Consider the following 24,182-nt stretch of genomic DNA (forward strand, 5'->3'; position numbering starts at 1 on the left):
TCTTACTGCCACACTCTTCCCCCTCATGTATTTGTGAACTATAAATGAATACATGCACTGTAAATTAATACACCTGTTACCCTAATAGAACCAAAGCACTGATAACAGAAACTAAACACGCGAAGAAACGGTGAATCTACTGTGATCCGGCAGACAGAGAAGCTGACCACAGAGTACAGACTCAAGGGTTGAATCATGACATATGACACTTCTGTTTGCTTTATGTACTTATTTGCAAACTCGATCTGACACTTTTTTATGACTATATTGAAGTTAAGGCTTCTACACCTTTTTTCGGACCACTATTCCAGACTTGTGAAACGTGCGTCACCCAACACTTGCATGGATGTCTGTGATGTCACTGTTACGGAGCATATGAGCCACTTTCCCTGCCATGTTTGCTGCGCCAGAATTGATAGACCTTCTGATGATCCAACTTCTGGACTCTATTTTGCCTGTACGTCCACCTCTTGGCTTTTGATTGGATGGATGTTCTTCATTTCATATTCTTACAACTGTCATGGCACTCATGATGCAGTTTGTCAATTTTCTTGGCTGAGAGAAAACCATTAATGAGCTGGATGGTGCAATTTTTCTTTTCTTGGGAAACCTTCTTCTTGGCTGCATCTTGAACCAGTGACCTTTCGCTTGTGAATCAACCTAAAAACACATTAAGCTACTAGGGAGTGTGAGAACAGGTTGTAATTTGTAGTATACAAGAAGAAAAATATTTTTCCACCATCAGGAGCTAAACAGTAACAATGCAGTGAGATAACAATGCATAAGTAATCATATGCTAAATAGTTGCAAGTCAAATTTATGTATGACATAGCCAATATGATTGTCTATAAAATGAAGAAAAACACATTGATAGCTTTAGTAGATGGTGAGACATGGAGCCTGAAAGCCAAAAGTTTAAAACATTGTTGCCCTTTTTGATAATCCGTGTATCTTCAGTTCCACTAAACAGCAGATACAGTAGCTTAGTTCTTCACTGCTTCTGAAATGCAAAAGTGACATCAGCAGTGTGATGAGATGACCTCATCACGTTATTGCAAATCGCTTCTACTCCTGTAATCCATATCTTCAATTATATGTCTAAAAGATGCAAATGCAATTTAACACATAAAGCAAAATCTGGGGTTCTACCAGTTCTCTGGCTATTAGTTTCACAAATGGTTTAGGGAATTGCTGAGAACCCCCAGAAATCCCGGGGGAAAGTCCTGAAAAATTCTGCCCCATGAGAAATACCTCAGACCACCACCTGAGGCAGGATGGCAGGATACTCACTTTGTCATATGGTAGAAGTGGCCCTGATTTCCCTGAACCACTTCCAGATATCTGTCAACTTCATGTGTATTGTTGCTGAACCTGCTTCATACACGGCTGCTACTGGCTGTGTTAGAAAGGTGATATCTGCCTGTAACTCCCATGGTTGATTCTAGAAACAATTGAGGCAATTTATTTCCTTAGATACCACGATCAATTTCATCTACAGTATCTCAATGATTTGACGAAGGAGTGACACTCACACAGGCAATTAGGTAACTGATGGCTGCCAATGGGTTATCTTAGCAGCTGTTGACATAGTGACTTTGACACCAAGTCACTCCTCACAGTCAAACCATGAGACAGGGAAGTCAAGAGGTCCAGGGTCAGATACCAAGAGAGCTCCTCATAACAGAGGTATAAGACAAAGGAGCAATCAAGTCACAGTCTGAGGTCAGAATTCCAGGAAGGTAGTGGATCAAGACACAGGGGCTAGGCAGACCGAGTATTCAGAGGCAAGGTATAAAGTCGGGCAGAATAATATCAGAAAACTAGAGCGCAAGAAACAAGGCACACACACCACCAAGCTACGTCTACGACTGGTAGAACTCAGACCACAGTCAGCCATCTAGATAGCCAGGTAATCTCTAAAAATGAGAGACCCCCTGGAAGAAACTCTGCATGTCCCTGCCCTAATTGGGTGACTGGCCTGTCATTCAAAATGCTAACAGCTCAGCGTGCCTGTCTATCTATAGGACGGCTGAGCTGTCACTCACTGAGCATTTTCTGCAGCATTTCATTGTGTTTTGAGTGTGTTTTTTTATGTGGCTTTATCATGTTTTTGGTGCTGCAGTTTTTGTCTTTTCTTGGTTTCTTTTAAATAAAGCTGTTTTGTTTTTTTACTTCCTGGTATTTGGTTTTGGCAAAATGTTTACATGTATTTTTAGTGTGTTGCCGCAGTGGAAATAAACTAAAAGCGCATGTGCATGGTTTTTCAGCATTTAATGCAAGTCTTTGGAGAACTTCTGCACAAACTGAGTGTGCCCGCAAAAGATAGTGACATTTTGGATTTGAAACACTCACTGCAGGTCAGTTTATGCTGATTAAAAAAGAATCTCAGTGGGTATGAGATGTCTATAAATCCCTTCCACTCTGCTGGAACTGTAAAATGCAGCGAAAACACACCATCAAAAATTCACAAAAACCTCATCGTGGACACAATGCCTTAGACAGCAATCATTTTGGGGCTATTCATCTATATGCCCTACTATCATCTGCTATTGTTAGAATGTCCCAATAACTTGGACCCATTTATCAGCCTCTAAAAATCCATATATTGCAAGGTCCCTTATTGAAAAATATACTAATGGTCCAAGTTCTGAAAGATTTTTCTTGCCTGGAGATATTTTTTTTATTTACTGGGGAGACCAGTCTATTGTTAGCTCCTTATTTAGTTAGTACTTTATTTGACACTCTTGGAGTTGTGATGCCCTCACGTCTCTATTTTTGGTCAGTTTGATCAGTCTGTGATGGCTTAAAGCGGCTATTTTTTATGTTGAAAATGTTGAGTTCATTTTTAGGGTGCTCATTAGTTATTTAGAAAAATCAATGTACTGTGTTTGAACTAGGTGTTTTTTTTTACTAAGTAAAAACAAAACAAATCCAGAGGGGAACATTAGTTTATATATATTTTTTTTATATTTTCCCATAATAGATAAAAGAAATGTACATACATCTTGTTTAAAGGTAAATTAGAAATAAAGCAAACACAACTGACTACTCTGTTTTAATAGATATGTGTATTTCAGAGGAACAAAGAATTCTGAAGTATATTTTCATAGAATTCTATGTTGTACCATTTCACTTTATTCCTCCACAAAATAAATAAACTGACAACTGAGTGTTTCATTCCTTTTGTTAATGCGGCGTGTCTGCAGACATTATAGCACTAAACATGGAACTCTTATTTACAAGGGGAATGGTAACATCCAATTCTTAAAGGGAATCTGTCACCAGGATTTTGTAATGTAAGCTGAGGACAGCGTGCTGCAAGGCTGAAAAAAAGAAAAAAAACATCTGTATTTCTCTTATCTGTGTGCAGCTATTGTTTACCTATTCTAAATGGTTTATTGCTCTGTGATTAACATTGGTGTGGCTCTTGCAGGGCAGTCAGGCACACCCCCTGGTGTGATTGACACCTCGCAGTCAATGCGCAATCTCTATTGAGAGCCTGGTGTGGGCAAGGACAGCTCTCAGCTCTGCTACACTCAATTCTGAGATAAAGTCAGAATGGCTGCACCCTCTAATCTAAGTTAAATATGGTTGGTTTCAGAATCTCTTTGTCTACATTAAGCTGCTCTCAGATGAAGTAGCAAAAACCTGGTGACAGATTCCCTTTAATTTATTCATAGCAACAGTGTAATGGTGATTTTGAAAATCCTAGGTGCACATCCATTCTGAAACCTGCCACACCATGGCAAGGGCCTGGACCAACCAACCAAGAGTTGCATAACGGTGGTGAGATATTTTTTGCTAGGCCATGCCTAACGTATATCTTAAGAACTGCATGAGTATTTTATTTTACAGGCAATGTTATCTAAGTATTCATTTGTATTATAATAAAAATAAAATAGAATTGTTAGATTCTTTTTGCTTGGCAACAAAAAAACAAACTGAATAATTTAAAAGAATTATAAGTAAAAAAAACACACAAACTAAAGAATTATTGTTTTTTAAAGTTTCTATTAAATGAAAGGAATTTTTCATAACTCTCTCCCAACATTTGAATTGTATGTATGGCCTCCAGCTGCGTGGGGATTATGTGGCTTTTTAAGATCTGTGCATACCAGCTGTATTACACAGCGAACATCTGCCTGTAAGGCTATGTGCCCACACTGTATTTTTTCCACGCGGTTTTTATTTTTTTTTGCACATGTTAATTAATATGGCATGGAAAAACACATCCCAACAAAGTCTATGAGAATCCTAAAGTGCTGTGCACAGGTTGAAGAATTTCTCCTTGCACACATGTCAATTGTTTCTGCATTTTTCCCAGCATTTTCACTATCCTAGTGCATAAAAAAATGCATTTTTCTTTTGCAGCAGCTTTCTTGCCGAAGTGAAAGTGCAGAAAAATCTCCAATGTGTGAACATACCCTTTTGTGGCACATGTGAGGTTTAAGGCGCCACAGGGTACTGCACCTTCATTAGGGTGTAGTACTTATCCCGGGGCCAAGGAAGGTTGACACCAGTTCCACCAGCACACACATACAGTTACAGTGGGTTGCCATCCACAATGAGGATCAAGCCAAAGTCTGGTCATAGAAGGGGGTAACTTCAGCGGTTGGGTTTGCAGGACGCCACCACACCAGGGTCTCTCTGATCAACTGGACCTGGGACTCAGGGTCAGGGAGAAGCAACCACCAGGGGGATTCAGGAGCACACTGTGGGAAGAGCAGGGTGACCTAGTGAGACTAGTGAATCAGCCGGTGACAGCGGCTGGGGGCTACAGCTTGGAACAGACAACACAATTACAAAAAGAAGAGAACAGCTACAGACACAGAGTAGAGCGGACGTGCCGCAAGGCAGCTCTGTGGGCCAAGGCATTTTCAACACGGTCGCTGGGGAGAAGCAGGTTGCTGCTTCCACAGGACCGGCGCTGTCGGGGTACAGAACCCTAGGGCAGGCATACTTCACGTTGTCTACCAACTCTGGAAGGGTCACGGGAACGGCTAGAACAGTCACCGGACCTGTCCCACGATTTCTGGAGCCAAATAGTATATAGCATCTGGAGCTGAGGTCTTCGATCAGCCCCACATCGGAACCGCGCTATCAGCATACAGGAGGGGACACTTTACTGACACCGGGATCTCCAAGTGCTTCACGCCACTGGGATCCGATACTTAGCGCATCAAAGGAGGAAGGGCCCATAGGCTGACACACACTGGACCTGACCTTCCACGGATTCGGGATCAGCTAGAGTCCATCGTGGCAGAGATTGGTTCTCTGGGCCAGCGCCTGAACTAGCAGTGAGTAAAAGACCTGGAACTGCAGCCCCTGTCTCTGCCTCTCCTTTGCCGACGGCGGCTCCTAGAGCTGCGGCGCCAACGTGAACTACCACCACCCCCATCCGTCCTCCATCATCCTCCCCGAGGTAACCCCGCTCCGCCTGGGGGGAGCGACACCATCCCGGCTGCAATCTTTACCATCACCTGCAGCAGCGGCCCATCTCTGGCCACAGACCACAGGTGGTGTCACGATCTAAAAAGACTTTCCTCACCGTCACTACCACCCACATCCTCCATCCTTCCTCCCGTCCACCGCCTTCCCTCCCTTCTGTACGCCTCGGGGTCACGAAACCAGGCCAGGCCAGCCCGTGACGACGCAGAGGATCTGCACACCCGACCCGGCGACATGATGGGTGAAAACCCCTCGACCCCAGGGTGTTACACTTACATCCAGAGTCAGTGCCAGAAAAGGCAGTTTAACCCCTTAGAAGCTTAATTTAAATGGTTAGATAAAGAGTGGAACTTAAGTCACCTCATCTGCCCAATGCTTTATAGAAGAGTGGATAGCTGACCAAGTATTGTAGTGCAGTATACAAGAAACCGAGTGATTGTTAACTTTAGCCTCTGGGTGGATGGGTGACATCAAATATACAGTTTGTTTTTGTTTTTTTTAACTATAGTTGTCACAAAAAAAATGCTCAAATCCATTACCTAAATATATTGACAGAAGCAATTTTTTTAATGTTTTTTTCTTTTAAGTAATATAAAAAAGTAGGAAAGCCTGAGAAGTCCCTCTTAAGAAAATCTGTTTGCATGATTTTACATATGTAAGTAATGTAATGGATGCTTGTCCACTAATAAAAATATGTATGTTTATAGATCCATTGTGTCACTCATGATGAGGAAAAATCTAACTTAGGAATTAAAAGCACTCCAATATTAAAGTGAACCTGTCAGGTGCAATATTCACCCCAGAACCACGAGCAGTTCTAGGTGCATATTGCTAATCCTGGCCTAACTGTCCCTGTATACACTAGCATAGATAAAGAGATCTTTACAAAAAGTATTTTTAAAGATCTTTTATCTTATGCTAATAAGTGCGGGGACTAGTCCCAAGGGTGTTTCTCCCTTTAGCTAGTCGGCCCACGTAGCATGGTAGCACGCCCCTGAGGGTGTACAAACATACTAATGAGTGTGCAGCGATGCCAGACATACCTCACTGTTCATGGCGGCTGGTGGAGGATGGATATGGCCTGGGCATGATCCGGAGTCCTCACCACTTACGGTCATGCGCACTGTAACTCACTGAAGCCAGGAAGCTTACACCCGGCATCAGTTTAGTGAGCATGATCGGAAGCCTCGGGTACTCTGGATCATGCGCAGAGCACATCCAACCCCCGTCAGATTCTAGCTTAGGAATTATATAGAAATCACCCTGGAAGTGCACTGAGGTTGTTTCAGTGTATCCGGACTGCTTTTTCCAAACTGCTTTTTCCAAGTGCATTGGCACAGCCCCAGAGCACTTTCAACCCCTTTTTTTTATGGTGCATGCACTTGTTTTCTATATTTTTTTTTTTATTGTTGAATAAGTAAGCACACAACTATAAATCATTTTATGATGTAATACGAGCTGGTAGGTTCTGTTTAAACTCTATGAGGCTATGTGCACACGTTGCAGAAATTTCTGCACCAAATCTGCATCTTTTGGCAGGAAAAGCAGTGCTGCAAAAATGAATATTTTGTCCCATTTTTGTGTGTTTTTTTTTATTACTTTCAATCAGCGTCGGACTGGCTACCGGAGGAATCTCCAGTAATGCCAGGCCTGGATTTGGGTATCTGCATTGCACTCCGGAGCTCCGGAGTGCAGCCTAGACTGAGCCGCGAGCGCCGAGTGATTGATTCCCCAGCAATTGCGGTTCAGTTCATGACAGCTGCAGACATGCCGGGGTGATCTCCGGTGCTCTAACCTGAACTCCGGAGAGCACCGGAGAACACCCCGGCCTTTCCGCAGCTGCCATGAACTGAACTGCAATCGCCGGGGAATCAATCACTCGGCGCTCGCGGTACAGTCTAGGCTGCACGTCGGAGTTCAGGTGAGAGCTCATGAGTGCAATGCAGATACCCGAATCCAGGCCTGGCATTACTGGAGATTCCTCTGGTAGCCAGTCCGACGCTGCTTTCAATGGTAATGCAGCCAAAAACACAGAAATAATTCACATGCTGCATATTTTTTTCTGCAAACAAATCTGCAAGGGGATTCTTATTGACTTTGCAGGTATAAGGATATCCTTCCAGATTTGTGACCAAACACACTAAAAAAGTGCATCGAAAAAATGTGAAAAAACGCACTGTGTGCAGACAGCCTAAAGAAAATTCAAATCCAGCCAGCAAGGCTATTGCACTTGTATCCTTCGGAACTTGGCTCTAAATTGTACATTTTAATTGCTTTACTTAAGCTGAAAATAAAACGTAAGAATCCATCGGAATGTGCAGTTAGAATGCCAGACATCCGGCTCCATCATCTCTTCGGAAGATTTTCCTATGTTAAATCTGTTTCAATTTGATGTCTGTATAAAATATGTCTCAGAATTGAGTCTTCTCCTCCACATGACATCCCCGACTGAGATACATAACACTGACTAGGGAAGCAGGAATACAGCACATTACAGATCATTTCACAAGCAGCATAGAACCCATAAGAATCCAAAGTCAGAGCGGCTGACTGTAACAGCAGGGTGCAAGAAATATGTCAGTGCTTGTCACTGGTGAAAACATATTACAGCATGGCATAGCAGTAGCTTTTACCTTTGCAAACTCAACTATAACTATGGTGCAATGTGCATTCAATTCTATCAGCTATAATTATGACCAAGGAGCAAATTGGAATCAAATATCAATTAGTTGAATGTTTTGCGCTGTAGAATCTTCATATATGTACTGTACAGTCGTTCCCTAGAATCTTCTACAATTGAGTGGTATTGCAGTATATTGGTTTGCTCGCATCTGCGTATAAATATGCCGAGTATAATCCGATAAAAAAATCGTATTGCACTTGCATCAATTTTAATCAATAAGGCAGTGCTGATCTGCGATTCTTTCCTCAGCTGTTTCCAGCCTGGGGAAAACATCTCCGGATGCTGCGTATAGTCCCGTAAAATGGCTGAAACTCGCCAGTGCAAGTCTATTGGTGTGAGTAAAAAATGGACAGCACACAGACCATCCATATGTTATCCGATCTTTTACAGATACATTACCATTCTGTATCATAGGGCACTTTAAATGGTCCTTTAAATACAGTAATTGTAGAATAATAGTTGCTAAGAAAAAAATGAATATCGTACAGATGTCATGCGGATGCTAAACAAGAAAAAAAATGCACTCACATGACAAATGGAACATCAAACACATTTCATATTGGATGAAAATTGTACCATTTTTTTTTATATGCATAAAGGGGTTGTCCACTACTTTTACATTGATGGCCTATCCTTTTAATGGGTCATCAACGTCTGATCGGCCGGGGTTCGACACAACCAACACCCCCACCAATCAGCTGTTCATGGTTCCAGCAGCAAGCAGCTGGAAATGCTCAGCTCCGGAGCTGCTCTGTCGTTTGATAGTGGCTGTGGCTGGGTACTGCACATCTGCTTCCTACTAATCTGAATGGGAGACGGGTGTGAAGTACCTGGCCACGGCCACTATCAGAAGACGGAACAGCTCCAGAACTAAATATTTATGTCTGCTTGCTGCCTCCGCTGGGACCAAAAAGAGCTCATCAGCGGAGGTGCGGTGTGTTGGACCCTCGCCGACCAGACATTGATAACCTGTCCTATGGATAGGCCATCAATGTAAAAGCAGGGGACAACCTCTTTAAGGTAAACACAGCACAAGTGCATCTCAATAATTTAGAATATCATCAAAAAGTTAATTTATTTCAGTAATTCAATACAAAAAGGTAAATGCATATATTATGTAAAGTCATTCAAAACAGAGTGATCTATTTTAAATGTTTATTTCTGTTAATGTTGATGATTATGGCTTACAGCCAATGGAAACCCAAAAGTCATTATCTCAGAAAATTAGAATATTATATAAGATCAGCTGAAAAAAATTATTTTAAACTCAGAAATGTTGGCGCCTACTGAAAAGTCTGTACAGTAAATGCCCTCAATACTTGGTCGGGGCTCCTTTTGCATGAATTACTACATCAATGCGGTGTGGCATGGAGGCGATCAACCTGTGGCACTGCTGAGGTGTTATGGAAGCCCAGGTTGATTTGATAGCAGCCTTCAGCTCATCTGCATTGTTGGGTCTAGTGTCTATCATCTTCCTCTTGATAATAACCCCATAGATTCTCTATGGGGTTTAGGTCAAGCGAGTTTGATGGCCAATCAAGCACAGTGATATTGTGGTTATTAAATCGAGTATTGGTTGGACAGGTGCCAAGTCCTGCTGGAAAATGAAATTTCAAAAAAGCTTGTTGGCAGAGGGGGAAGCATGAAGTGATCTAAAATATCCTGGTAGATAGCACTGACTTTGGTCTTGATAAAACATTGGACCTAGATCAGCAGATGACATGGCTCCCCAAACCATCCCTGATTGTGAAAACAACACACTAGACCTCAAGCAGCTTGGATTGTGGCTTCTCCACTCTTCCTCCAGACTCTGGAACCTTGATTTTTAAATGAAATGCAAAATTTACTTTCATCTGAAAACAGCACCTTGGACCACTGAGCAACAGTCTAGTTCTTTTTCTCCTTGGCCTGTGTAAGACGCTTCTGACGTTGCTTGTTGGTCATGAGTGGCTTGACACAAGGAACATGACAGTTGTAGCCCATGTCCTGCATATTTCTGTGTGTGGTGGCTCTTGAAGCACTGACTTCAGCAGCAGTCCACTCCTTGCGAATCTCTCCCAAATTTTTAAATGGCCTTTTCTTAACAGTCCTATCAAGGTTGCTTGTGCACCTTTTTCTCCCACACTTTTTCCTTCCACTCAACATTCCATTGATATGCTTGGATACAGCACTCTATGAACAGGCAGCTTCTTTAGCAATGACTTTTTGTGGCTTATCCTCCTTGTTGAGTGTGTCAATGACTACCTTCTGGACATCTGTCAAGTCAGCAGTCTTCCCCATGATTGTTGAAACCACTCAGCAAAATGGAGTTTTAAAGTGCAGTAAAAATTAATTTATTTAAACATAATAAAGACGTAATGTAGGGACATATAATTGAATAAAGGTACCGTCACACATAACGAGATCGCTAGCGAGATCGCAGCTGAGTCACGGTTTCTGTGACGCAGTAGCGATCCCGTTAGCGAACTCGTTATGTGTGACATCTACCAGCGATCAGGCCCCTGCTGTGAGATCTCTAGTCGTTGCAGAATGGTCCAGGCCATTTTCTTCAAAGGCGATGTCTTGCTGGGCAGGACACATCACTGTGTTTGACACTGTGTGACAGGGTCACAGTGACTGCTGAGATCGTTATACAGGTCGCTACTGCGACCTTTATCGTCCCTGCATCGCTGGTAAGATCTGACTGTGTGACATCTCACCAGCGACCTCCCAGCGACTTACCAGCGATCCCTATCAGGTCTCATCGTTTTCGGGATCGCTGGTAAGTCGTGTGTGACTGGGCCTTAAGATTAGGGGCTGACATAATAATCCCACGAATCACAGTCAAGAATAACAGTACATTATAAGATATACAGTTTCAACAAAGTGCCTATGTGCATGTGTCTACAGAAAAATATACGAGATGGAAATTATACCTAAATGGAACACAGAGGGGTAGGTGTATCACAGAAGCCAAGAACCCATTGCTATAAGAGCGCATAGCAATGGGGTGAAGCTAAAGTATGCATATGCATAGAGGTTTAATCAAATAAAGTGACAAGTGTCGATACTGCATATCAAATAGGCAATAAGGCTTAAAGTGATAACGCTTACCCCGGCATAGAAAAGTAATTCGAGGGAAAGGTGACGGCCATTTCGCGGCTCAGTGTCCGCTTCTTCCAGGAGGAATGTATGAATTTTGGAGAGTGCTGTCTTGTGTTCATTCTTGGGGGCCTGTCTGTGCCCTTTTTAAGTATGACACTAAACAAGGCCATGCATCTTCTTTGTTATTCCTCATGATTGTGTGCCCTACTGAACCAGACTAAGGGACCATTTTAAATTCTTAGGAAGCCTTTGCAGGTGTTTTGTGGTAATTATTCTAATTATCTGAGATAATTACTTTTGGGTTTTCATTGGCTGCAAGCCATAATCGTCAACATTAACAGAAATAAACATTTGAAATATATCACTCTGTGTGTAATGACTCTATATAATATATGCATTTCCCTTTTTGTATTGAATTAGTGAAATAAATTCACTTTTTGATGATATTCTAATTTATTGAGATGCACTTGTATCTACCATATCATGCTCCCTCTCTGCAATTTCCTCAGAGCTGAATGCGACGTTATCCTACAGACTCGACTCTACACTCCATGAAAGTACTTCCCAATTCCTCTCATAAGGGTGGGCCTGGGGTCCAATATGTAACAGGCTGGTGCACCAACATTTATCCCTTTTCCAAGGCTAGGCGTTTTCCACTAAAATGTCCATTTAAAGGGAACCTGTTAATCTGTAGGCTAATAGCATTCTGAACCTGCCCAGCGTCTGCACTTTAAACTCCGCTACCGGGAAGAAATTAACTTTATTCCTACCTATATGCGTTTCACTTTTTGTATTGAATAACTGAAATAAATTAACTTTTTGATGATACTCTAATTTATTGAGATGCATTTGTATATTTCCTACTTAACGAAACAAAAAAATATTTTAGTAAAGATGGACTTGTATGTTTGCTCATTCATCGTTGCTCTTTGTAACTCCTTTTAACCCCACAACTTTAAGCTTAGGATCTGTTTAAGATTGTTAATACCCATTTTCATCACATAAGTTACAAAAATGTCATAAAGCTTTTTTTTCTCCCCCAACATTCTGTGAAGTGTTAATCACTATATTCACAAAGTGTATTTTAGCTAGACATTTCAGAAATTCAGAAAGGAGAAAACATTGCCCATTTATTGAGTCTGACACAGCTTGCTTAAACATCTTCATTTTGAGTACACGTTAGTATCTTTGTGTCTGCAGAATAAATGTATGTAAATCAGTGTCTACTTATATAAAAGAAGCTATGAAAACTAAAGGCGTAAATGTACAATACCATTGTAATGTTTGTAAAATTACATATTATTCTGGTTGTATTCACATATATGCAAGATCTCTCAAAATTCTTTACATATGGCATATTTTGCTGACGTGGAAGATTATTTTAAAAATAAGGGTGATGTTGCATTTTGTGAGTTTTGCTGCAATAGTTTGCTGCAATTTTCAGAAAAGTGCTGCACAACTGTGACTATGTGTGTGTGGATTCACCTGAACTCTGTAATATCTGAAATTAATAAAAGTGAACCTGATAGCCAATAGCATAACTAGAGTTCAATGGGCCCCGGTGCAAAAGTTACACCTGGGCCCCCCATACACAGACACTCGAGGAACGGGACAATTACATCGATACTTGAGGTATGGAATAATTACATCGACACTCAGGGTATGGGATAATGATGCTGATACCCATGCTCTGAAATCCATCTTGTCCTCAGCACCCTGCTTTCCCATGCTTTGCTATACATCTTTCCCTCAACACCCAACTTTCCCATGCTCTGCTGTACATCTTTCGCTCAGCGCACAGCTTTACATAGGTAAATACAGTGCCTACAAGTAGTATTCAACCCCCTGCAGATTTAGCAGGTTTGATAAGATGCAAATAAGTTAGAGCCTGCAAACTTCAAACAAGAGCAGGATTTATTAACAGATGCATAAATCTTGCAAACCAACAAGTTATGTTGCTCAGTTAAATTTTAATACATTTTCAACATAAAAGTGTGGGTCAATTATTATTCAACCCCTAGGTTTAATATTTTGTGGAATAACCCTTGTTTGCAATTACAGCTAATAATCGTCTTTTATAAGACCTGATCAGGCCGGCACAGGTCTCTGGAGTTATCTTGGCCCACTCCTCCATGCAGATCTTCTCCAAGTTATCTAGGTTCTTTGGGTGTCTCATGTGGACTTTAATCTTGAGCTCCTTCCACAAGTTTTCAATTGGGTTAAGGTCAGGAGACTGACTAGGCCACTGCAACACCTTGATTTTTTCCCTCTTGAACCAGGCTTTGGTTTTCTTGGCTGTGTGCTTTGGGTCGTTGCCTTGTTGGAAGATGAAATGACGACACATCTTAAGATCCTTGATGGAGGAGCGGAGGTTCTTGGCCAAAGTCTCCAGGTAGGCCGTGCTATGCATCTTCCCATGGATGCGGACCAGATGGCGAGGCCCCTTGGCTGAGAAACAGCCCCACAGCATGATGCTGCCACCACCATGCTTGACTGTAGGGATGGTATTCTTGGGGTCGTATGCAGTGCCATCCAGTCTCCAAACGTCACGTTTGTGGTTGGCACCAAAGATCTCGATCTTGGTCTCATCAGACCAGAGAACCTTGAACCAGTCTGTCTCAGAGTCCTCCAAGTGATCATGAGCAAACTGTAGACAAGCCTTGACATGACGCTTTGAAAGTAAAGGTACCTTACGGGCTCGTCTGGAACGGAGACCATTGCGGTGGAGTACGTTACTTATGGTATTGACTGAAACCAATGTCCCCACTGCCATGAGATCTTTCCAGAGCTCCTTCCTTGTTGTCCTTGGGTTAGTCTTGACTCTTCGGACAAGCCTGGCCTCAGCACGGGTGGAAACTTTCAAAGGCTGTCCAGGCCGTGGAAGGCTAACAGTAGTTCCATAAGCCTTCCACTTCCGGATGATGCTCCCAACAGTGGAGACAGGAAGGCCCAACTCCTTGGAAAGGGTTTTGTCTCCCTTGCCAGCCTTGTGACCCTCCACGATCTTATCTCTGATGGCCTTGGAATGCTCCTTTGTCTTTCCCATGTTGACCAAGTATGAGCGCTGTTCACAAGTTTGGGGAGGGTCTTAATTAGTCAGAAAAGGCTGGAAAAAGAGATAATTAATCCAAACATGTGAAGCTCATTGTTCTTTGTGCCTGAAATACTTCTTAATACTTTAGGGGAACCAAACAGAATTCTTGTGGTTTGAGGGGTTAAATAATAAATGACCCTCTGAATAAACTTTTCACAATTTTAAAAAAAAATTAAAAAAGAAATAACATTCTTTTTTCCTGCAGTGCATTTCACACTTCCAGGCTGATCTACAGTCCAAATGTCACAATGCCAAGTTAATTCCGAATGTGTAAACCTGCTAAATCTGCAGGGGGTTGAATACTACTTGTAGGCACTGTAGTTACATAGGTTGAAAAAAGACCTAGGTCCATCTAGTTCAATCTTCCTCCAATAATTATACATTTTGTCATTAAGTCACTTATAACCAACAATGTTTTTGTGTACAGAGGAAATCATCCAGTTTTTTTTAAAAAGCTGTTACAGTGTCTGCCATTACTACCTCTTGTGGTAGGACATTCCACAGTCTGACTGCTCTAACTGTAAAGAACCCTTTCCTATTTAGCTGCTGGAATTGCTTTTCTTCCACTCGCAGTGAGTGCCCCCTGGTCCTTAGTATTGTCTTTGGAAGAAATAAGTCATGTTCCAGTCCTTTATATTGACCACACATGTATTTATACATATAAATGAGATCTCCTCTGAGATGTCTTTTTTCTAAGCTAAACATATCTAACTTTTTCAACCTGTCATCATATGGGAGGCCTTCCATTCCTTGTAGTAGTCTAGTTAACTGCCTTTGAACTGACTCTCACTTCTGAATGTGCATTTTAAAATGTGGAGCCCAAAACTGGATCCCATATTCTAGATGAGGCCTTACAAGGGATTTATAGAGGGGTACCAATACATTGGGATCACGGGATCTAATCTCTCTTTTTATACACCCTAGAATCTTGTTTGCTTTAGCAGCTGCTGCCTGACATTGAGTGCTGCTGCTCAGCTTATTTGTAATGAGAATACCCAAGTCCTTCTCCAGTTCTGTAGTCCCGAGTTTACTTCCATTTAATGTATATGCAGCTATAGGATTACTCCGTCCTAGGTGCATTACTTTACATTTATCAACATTAAATCTCATTTGCCAAGTATCTGCCCATTTTGACATCTTATCCAGATTGTTTTGTAATATTGTACTATTAAGGTCAGTTTTTAATATCCTACATAGTTTGGTGTCATCATAAAAGACTGACACTTTACTATCAATTTCATCCACAAGCTTTTTAATAAAGAGATTAAAAAGAATCAGTTCTAGCACAGATCCCGGCAGTACCCCACTGCTGACTATAGCCCATTTAGAATACATACCATTTATGACTACTGTTTCTTATCTTTTAGCTAATTCCTTACCCAGTTGCATGTAGTTTCTCCTAGTCCCTGATTCTGGTGTTTTAGTATAAGGCTATTATGTGGTACAGTGTCAAATGCCTTTGCAAAATCCAAATAAATCACATCAGCTGCATTACCAATATCCAGATTTGCACTTACCTCCTCATAGAACCCTAACATGTTGGTTAGACACGATGAGCTTTCCCATGCTCTGCTATACATCTTTACTTCAGCACCCAGCTTTCTCTTGATATCAGAGCATGGAAAAGCTGGATGCTGAGGGAAAGCGGTTTAACAGAACATGGAAAAGCTGTGTGGTGAGGGAAAAAGCCTTGTACACCCAGCTTTCCCATCCCAAGCTTGAAACTTTATCTCCCATTCTTGTATATATGTCCCCATCCTGATACATATGATACCCATGACACCGCATACTTTAAAGAAAATGTAACAATTATACTCACCTTCCCTCTGCTTCCCCGATGCGTGGTGTTCTTTTCTGATACAGTTTTTCCACATGCACTCATATACCCCTACAGAGAAACACACCCTGTATACTGTGCATACACTATTACAGGCATAGTATACTGTGCACAATATTACATTTACTGTATACCATATACACACATATACGATACAAACTATTATATACATTATATTCCAACTTCTATACACCATATACTACCTACATAGACACTCACACACTATATACTACCTACATATATACTCATATACACTCATACACACTATATACTATCCACATACACACTGATATACACTATATACTACCTACATACACACTCATATACACTATATACTTCCCACATACACATTCATATGCACTATATACTACCCACATACACTATATACTACCCGCATACACACTGAAATACACTATTTACTATCCACATACACACTGATATACACTATATACTACCCACATACACACTCGTATACACTATATACTACTCACATACACACTCATATACACTATATCCTACCCAGATACACACTCATATACACTATATACTACCCACATATACATTGATATACACTATATCATGCATACACATTATTACATGTACTTACCTATGCTAAGTCAGTCTCCAAAAGCAGCGGGGCCTTCACATGCCTGCTCCATAATAGGGCAGCAGCCATGACTAGTGAAGTCTCTGGTCTGCAGGAAATGGAGGACACAGCACAGAGTAGGACTGGGAGCTGAGATGCCCCTGTCACAGGACTGTTCTGCTGCTACAGCTACCATGTTCTCCTCTCTCACTCTGCTCTCAGTCATGACTGCTTCAAATGACAAGAGGGAGGGAGAGTAAAGGGCTGCACTGACTATTAGGCTCCCTGCAGCTCACAATGGCAGCAGTACCAGACTTCACACACTGTAGAAGACAGCAATGTGGCTAGGGCCAGTGAGCCTGAGGTCACAGGCAGGAAGAGGTTGGAGGGGATGAAGCCAAGCACTGCACGGCCACTTGTATTAAAACTAGTACAGGAACAGCGTAGCTCCTCTCTCACTGAGCGGTGTCGGCTGCTTCCCGGGAGGGTTAGCGCCGGGCCCCTAACCTGCTGGGCCAGCTCACAGTCGTTACCTCTATTACCACGGTTCTTACGCCCCTGCTGACAGCAAATACATGCTGCCCAATCCACTGTCTGTATGATCGCAGCCAGGTATGTTTCACCATGAAATGCAGCATTGATTCAAAGAAAAACATACTTTAAAATATGTCTGTGTGTGTGTTGGCAGGAACCTGTCAATCCATGGCAGTCTCAGGGACCAACTTGCTTGTCTGACTACTCTCCAGACACCTCCTACCCCGGAGGCTTTTAAATTGTTTTTTCTCTGAAACAACCCAGCTCTTCAGTAAAACAAACCTAGCTGAGATCATACAGCCAGTGCCTGATACATGCTGCCCGTGGATCATTGTTGGTCTATTTAGTGCACATACCCTAAGGTGGGACAGAAGTGGCAGCAACTCCTTGGCACTGGTGCCTTAAAAACACAAAGACCCTTCTGTCATATTGGAATATACCAGAATTGTCATAATATTGCTTTGGATTTAAGTTTCATTGTTTACCCAGGAATACCGGCTTTCTCTTATGTGGTTATGCATAGTAGTGTAATTGGACATAATAACTGGAGTGATTTGTTCCTTTTACCTTTGAGGTTCCAGGAGTTGGACGCCAAACAAATTACACATGTCCTCATCATCTTCTACCTCGACTACTGCCACCTCCTGCTCTGTTGTCTCCATTGTAACACTCTTGCACCCCTCCAACCTATCCTAAACTCTCCTCAATTAATCCACCTGTCCCTCCGCTATTCCCCCATTTCTCCTCTTTGCCAATCCCTTCACTGGCTTCCCATTGCCCAAAGACTTCAGTTCAAAACTTTAACCATAACGTACAAAGCTATCCACAACCTCTCTCCTTAATACATCTGTAACTTAGTTTCCTGATACCTACCTGCATGCTATAGTCAATCCTCACAAGATCTCCTTCTCACCTCCCCTCTTATCTCCTTTTCTCACAATCGCATACTAGATTATGTGCAGCCACCATACTCTGGAACTCTCTAGCCCAATATATAAGACTCTCTTACCTTGGAAACCTTCAAAAGAAACCTGAAGACCCACCTCTTCTGACAAGCCTACAATCTGCAGTAACCCTCAGTCCACTATATATGCACGACCAGCTCTACATTCACCTACTGTATCCTCATCCATCCCTTGTAGATTGTGAGCCCTCGCGGGCAGGGTTCTCCCTCCTCCTGTACCAATCTGTTCTTTGTATTTTTCATAAATATTGTACTTGTTTTTATTATGTTACATGTAAAACGCCATGGATTAAATAGTGCTATAATAATCAATAATAATATCTTGACTTATCGGCATCCTTTTTGAAGTGCCCAAACACCATGTTAACTAAAATATTGTGAAATGAACAGAAGAATCATATGCCAGTGTTTCTTTTTCCAATCATTATCAGTCAATTCAAAAAATATTAGAGATTTTATTTTCGCGTTCACATTCCTGTAGTCAGTGACACAGCTTTTTCATGCATTGTGCACCCAAGTGATAATTAATATGGCCTAATTCACAACATGATCCTTGAATTGATGTACTGTCACCGGTGCCCCATGTTCAAATCAAACCTTGACAGGGGTTTAACACCCTGGAACAGGTCATCATGTGATAATACTCTTGCCTCTCACTATTTGTCTTCAGCCAAGCAATATATATTACGAGAGGGGACGGAGAAAAGGGAAGAAGAATAATTATAAATGAAGAGTGACGCGGGCTGTGAAAAGAACATATGTTCGAGCAGGCAGAGGCAGCGGTGAATTATATCATTTCATGATGAAGCTGCACTCGGGCTGAACGGACCTATTCCACAGCCTGATATATTTTATCTCTACTGTATTTGGACTGTCATCTTTTGAGAAAGATTTTATGTAATTGAGAGTCAGCTCTGATCTGTGTGATCAGCTGGAATGAATGGTGCTATGAGAAAGGAGGGATTGTGTAACAAGTTGTAATTGAGCGAGAATCTCACATATGTTTACTGTGCTGAATATGAGCCAATATAAAATAGCTATTCTGTATTTTCCATTATCATTCAAGAAATGAGCAATAATAATAAAAATTTAAATATATAACGTACATGGCATTGCACATTTTCTTATGCAATATTTGTTTGTGTGAGTTAGAATAAATTAATTATGCTTTATTTTTGTTGTGAAGCAGGTGTCAGTATGGGTTCCTAATGGGATATTCCATTAAAGGGAACCTTCACTGGATGTTTATAATACTCACCTAATGGTCGGTGCAATCCAGACTGGTCGGATGGGTGTCTCAGTTCTCCGGGTCCAGCGCCTCCTCTTTCGGCCATCTTTGTCGTCCTCCTTCTGAAGCTAATGTGGATGACGAGTTCTACATCATCTACACTAGCCGACATTGAGGTAGGAGAGTTGTTACTGAGGAGATTCTATGTAGAGGAGGAGGGGGCGGAGCTATATAGCTCCTCCCTCTTTTTCTAGCTCCTCCCTCATCTTGTCATCAGAATCTCCTCAGTATCAGCCGCCATCTTCTATCTCAGTAATGGGAAAGTCTTCACTGAATACAGATTTTACCTCAGAATTTAGAATTTTGATAATGACCGATCAATTCTGGCAGAGAAAGAAGCAGATTTGTCTAATAAGATACATTACAAAGTTGCTTATTTTCATGTGTACTATAGATTTATTAATTAAACCGACAATTACTCTTTAAAGTACTGGCACAGGTTTGACAGAATTGCAGCAAAGAGTAAACTAATCAATGTATCAATCAATCAATTAATCAACCAATCAATCAGTGATGTAACATTAGAGAAAAGCATCTAAAAATGGGCCATGTTTATCATCCAGCATGAGTCACTGTGAACAATGTGGCATGTTTTAGACTGTTTAGTCTGACTTTTCCACTATGGATTTGCATGAAGAGTCAGTTGTATGTTACAGTGCTGTGAATAGGATCCATAGCTCCAATTTACCAGCACCACAGATTGAAAATCTGCAGCCTACCAATTTATTTGCTTACCTCATTTTTTTATTTGACTCCAGATGTAAAGCATGCCTCCATTTACATTTATTTTTACATTTCATTAAAGCATGTTAAACCAAACCCCCTACTAATAATTGGTTCTATTATGGATTAGTACCAATTTGGAAATAATTTCTGTGATCCTGCTTAGTCCATCTATCTTGTAGTTTATCTAACTTTACAGACACTGAGGCCCATTCATTAAGATTAAGTCTTAATGAAGGGGGAAGGTGGAGTAAGGTGCACCAAATTAATTTTAAGACATGCATGCCTCTTCTTAGTGTCATGCGCCTCACTAGAAATGCTTCTCCGGCCAGGGACTGGAGTAACATTTTTGGCATAAGTAGTGGTGTAACTTGTGATGAATTCAGTAGCTAGACACTGCCTCAGCACGTCCCGCGCATCCTTCACCCACTTTAGAGGAGCTTTCCGGAATTTTCATGAAAACAAAAAAAGTTCCAAGTTTTGATAAAGTGGCTCCACTGTCTTATTACTATGAGATAGATCTGCAGTGCTTACAGAATGTATTATTTATTTATTTTGCATTGCTTATACGCAGTGTCGGCCTAGCTACCGGAGAAACCGCCAGTAATACCAGGCCTGGCTGCGGTTACCTTCCTTGAACTCTGGAGCTCTCACCTGAGCTCCAGAGTGCAGCCTGGACTGAACTCGGGGTTTGCAGGACTGGACCGCGAGCGCCCATTGATTCCCCAGCGATTGCGGTTCAGTTCATGTCACAGCTGCGGACAGGCCAGGCTGCACTCCGGAGCTCAGGTTAATGCCAGTAACCGCAGCCAGGCCTTGTATTACTGGCAGTTTCTTCGGTAACCAGTCCGACACTGCTTATATGTATAGCGCTATCATATTTCGCAGCGCTTTACATACATTATCATCGCTGCCCTCAATGGGGCTCACAATCTAAGTCACCTATCAGTATGTCTGTGGAGTGTGAAGAATGAGGAAACTACAGTACTTGGAGGAAACCAACACAAACACGGGGAAACATACAAAGCTGTAAAGGTAAAGGGTGTCATAGTAATTCCGGAGGGCTGAGGTGGTGCTCAAAGCTCAGACTTAATGATGTCATCTTAAAACGCTGTTACTGAGTACTGGACAAGTGATAAATTGAGCTGCTGGTGTCATCAATAGAAAACAGTTGATGACACCTTCACACACAGCTTTATTATTACACGTCAGAATGTGGAAGCCCATGTGCACTTCCATGATGCTCAATTATTTTTTTTTTCTTTTTCAGGAAGATAAGCTTTTTTGTCTTATGTATTAAGACCTCATCCTGCTTGTTAACGTGTGATCTGTAGTTTAAGTAACCATTACATATAATACAGAACATATGAGGATCCTCATTTAAAGCAGATGTCTACCATGTTTACTAAAATATTTTTTTGTTTTGTTAAGTAGGAAATATACAAGTGCATCTCAATAAATTAGAGTATCATCAAAAAGTTAATTTATTTCAGTAATTCAATACAAAAAGGGAAACACATATATTATATAGAGTCATTGCACACAGAGGGATCTATTTCAAGTGTTTATTTCTGTTAATGTTGATGATTATGGCTTACAGCCAATGAAAACCCAATAGTCATTATCTCAGAAAATTAGAATAATTATCACAAAACACCTACAAAGGCTTCCTAAGCATTTAAAATGGTCCCTCAGTCTGGTTAAGTAGGCTACACAATCATGGGAAAGACTGCTGACTTGACAGATGTCCTGAAGGCAGTCATTGACACACTTCACAAAGGAGGGTAAGCCACAAAAAGGTCATTGGTAAAGAAGCTGGCTGTTCACAGAGTGCTGTATCCAAGCATATTAATGAAAAGTTGAGTGGAAGGAAAAAGTGTGGTAGAAAAAGGTGCGCAAGCACCCGGGATAACCAGAGTCTAGATAGGATTGTTAAGAAAAGAGCAGTCAAAAATTTAGGGGAGATTCACAAGGAGTGGACTGCTGTTGAAGTCAGTACTTCAAGGGCCACCACACACAGATGTTAGTTATGGTTTGAGTTGCCATGTCATCTACTGGTGTAGGTCCACTGTGTTTATCAAGGCCAAAGTCAGCGCAGCCGTCTACCAGGAAATTTTAGAGCACTTCATGCTTCCCTCTGCCGAGAAGCTTTTTGGAGATGGAAATTTTACTTTCCAGCAGGACTTGGCACCTGTCCACATTGCCAAAAGTACCAATAACTGGTTTCATAACTACAGTAACATTGTCCTTGATTGGCCAGCTAACTTACCTGACCTAGACTCCATAGAGAATCTATGTGGTATTGTCAAGAGGAAGAAGAGAGACACCAGACCCAACAATGCAGACGAGCGGAAGGCTGCTATCAGAGCAGCTTCCATAACACCTCAGCAGTGCCACAGGCTGATCACCTCCATGACACGCCCCATTGATGCAGTAATTCATGCAAAAGGAGCCCCAACCAAGTATTGAGGCATTTACTGTACAGACTTTTGAGTTGGCACCAACATTTCTCAGTTTAAAATCATTTTTTCAGCTGGTCTTATTTATTGGGTTTTCATTGGCTGTAAGCCATAATCATCAACATTAACAGGAATAAACTCTTGAAATAGATCACTCTGTGTGTAATGACACTATATAATATACGTGTTTCCCTTTTTGTATTGAATTACTGAAATAAATGAACTTTTTGATGATAGTCTAATTTATTGAGATGCACTTGTATGGAAACTCTGAAAATACATTTTTTGGAAATCAGAGGCCAAATGAGTGAACCTGTGCATCGTTATCCATCTTGCCGGTTAGATATAAAAATAAATACTTTTATTTCTCTAGTCATTTGTCATTGTCATTTCCTCCTGCTTGTCTCCTTGCTTTCACCTTTTACACAACCAATATGTAACTGACACACTTTTTACCTTTTCAACACTACTTTCAAATGTCTTTGCTTGCAAAGCTATATCAATTCCGAAGTTGATACTAAATGGCAAGATTCCATCAAAATATTCTTGTATAATAAATGTCTTGGCCAAAAGTGTTGGCACCCTTGAAATTGTTCCAGAAAGTGAAGTATTTTACACAGTACATTATTGTAATTACACATATTAAGTTATACACATGTTTGGACTTTATTTCACACAAAATAAAAATGGTCAGGACACAAATGTTGTCACCATTCCAAAATTGTGGAGAAATAACTATGTTTCAAGCATGTTTTGCTTGTTCAAAGTGAACTGTTGCAAGTAACAGGTGTGGGCAGTATAAAAACTTTACCTGAAACCAGATAAAAAGAGGAGGAGTTGACTCAATCTTTTAATTGTGTCTGTGTGTGTCACACATGGAGAATAGAAAGAGGAGACGAAAACTGTCTGAGGACTTGAGAATCAAAAATCAAGTTCCAAAGAAATTCAAGCTGGCATAGGGTGTATCAGTGTCAGAGCAGTCTATCCTTTGAAATTTGAATGAAATGAAAAACTATGACAGGAGACCCAAGAGGAGCGCACTATGGACACAGACATAAAAAGCTAGACTGCAATTTGCCAAAATGTAAGCCCAAATCCTTCTGGGAAAGCATCGTGTGGACAGATGAGACCCAAGTATAGATATTTGGTAAAGCACACCATTCTACTGTTTACTGAAAATTGAATGAAGCCTACAAAGAAAAGAACACAGTACCTAGAGTCAAATATGGTGAAGGTACTTTGCTGTGTCTGGCATTAGGTGCCTTTACTGTGTGCAAGGCCTCATGAAATATGAAGATTACCAAAGTATTTTGAGTTTCAATGTAGTGGCCCTTGTGAGAAAGCTTGGTTTGCATCCTAGGTAAAGGGTCTTCCTGCAGGACAATGACAAATCCCATTGAACAGTTGTGGATAGATCTTAAAATTACTGCTAGGAGAAGGAATCCTTCAAATATGAGAGACCTCAAGAAGTTTTCAGAAGAC

The 24,182-nt window shown here is 41.2% G+C and overlaps 1 protein-coding gene across 6 annotated transcripts in view; it reads left to right on the top strand.

The window, feature by feature from the left end:
- The window catches only part of KIAA0825 (KIAA0825 ortholog), a 785,365-nt gene that overhangs the window by 554,233 nt on the left and 206,950 nt on the right, over window positions 1–24,182 (top strand). The window lies entirely within an intron of this gene.

Source organism: Anomaloglossus baeobatrachus, chromosome 1 (genome assembly GCF_048569485.1).
Source record: "Anomaloglossus baeobatrachus isolate aAnoBae1 chromosome 1, aAnoBae1.hap1, whole genome shotgun sequence".
Classification (NCBI taxonomy): domain Eukaryota; kingdom Metazoa; phylum Chordata; class Amphibia; order Anura; family Aromobatidae; genus Anomaloglossus; species Anomaloglossus baeobatrachus.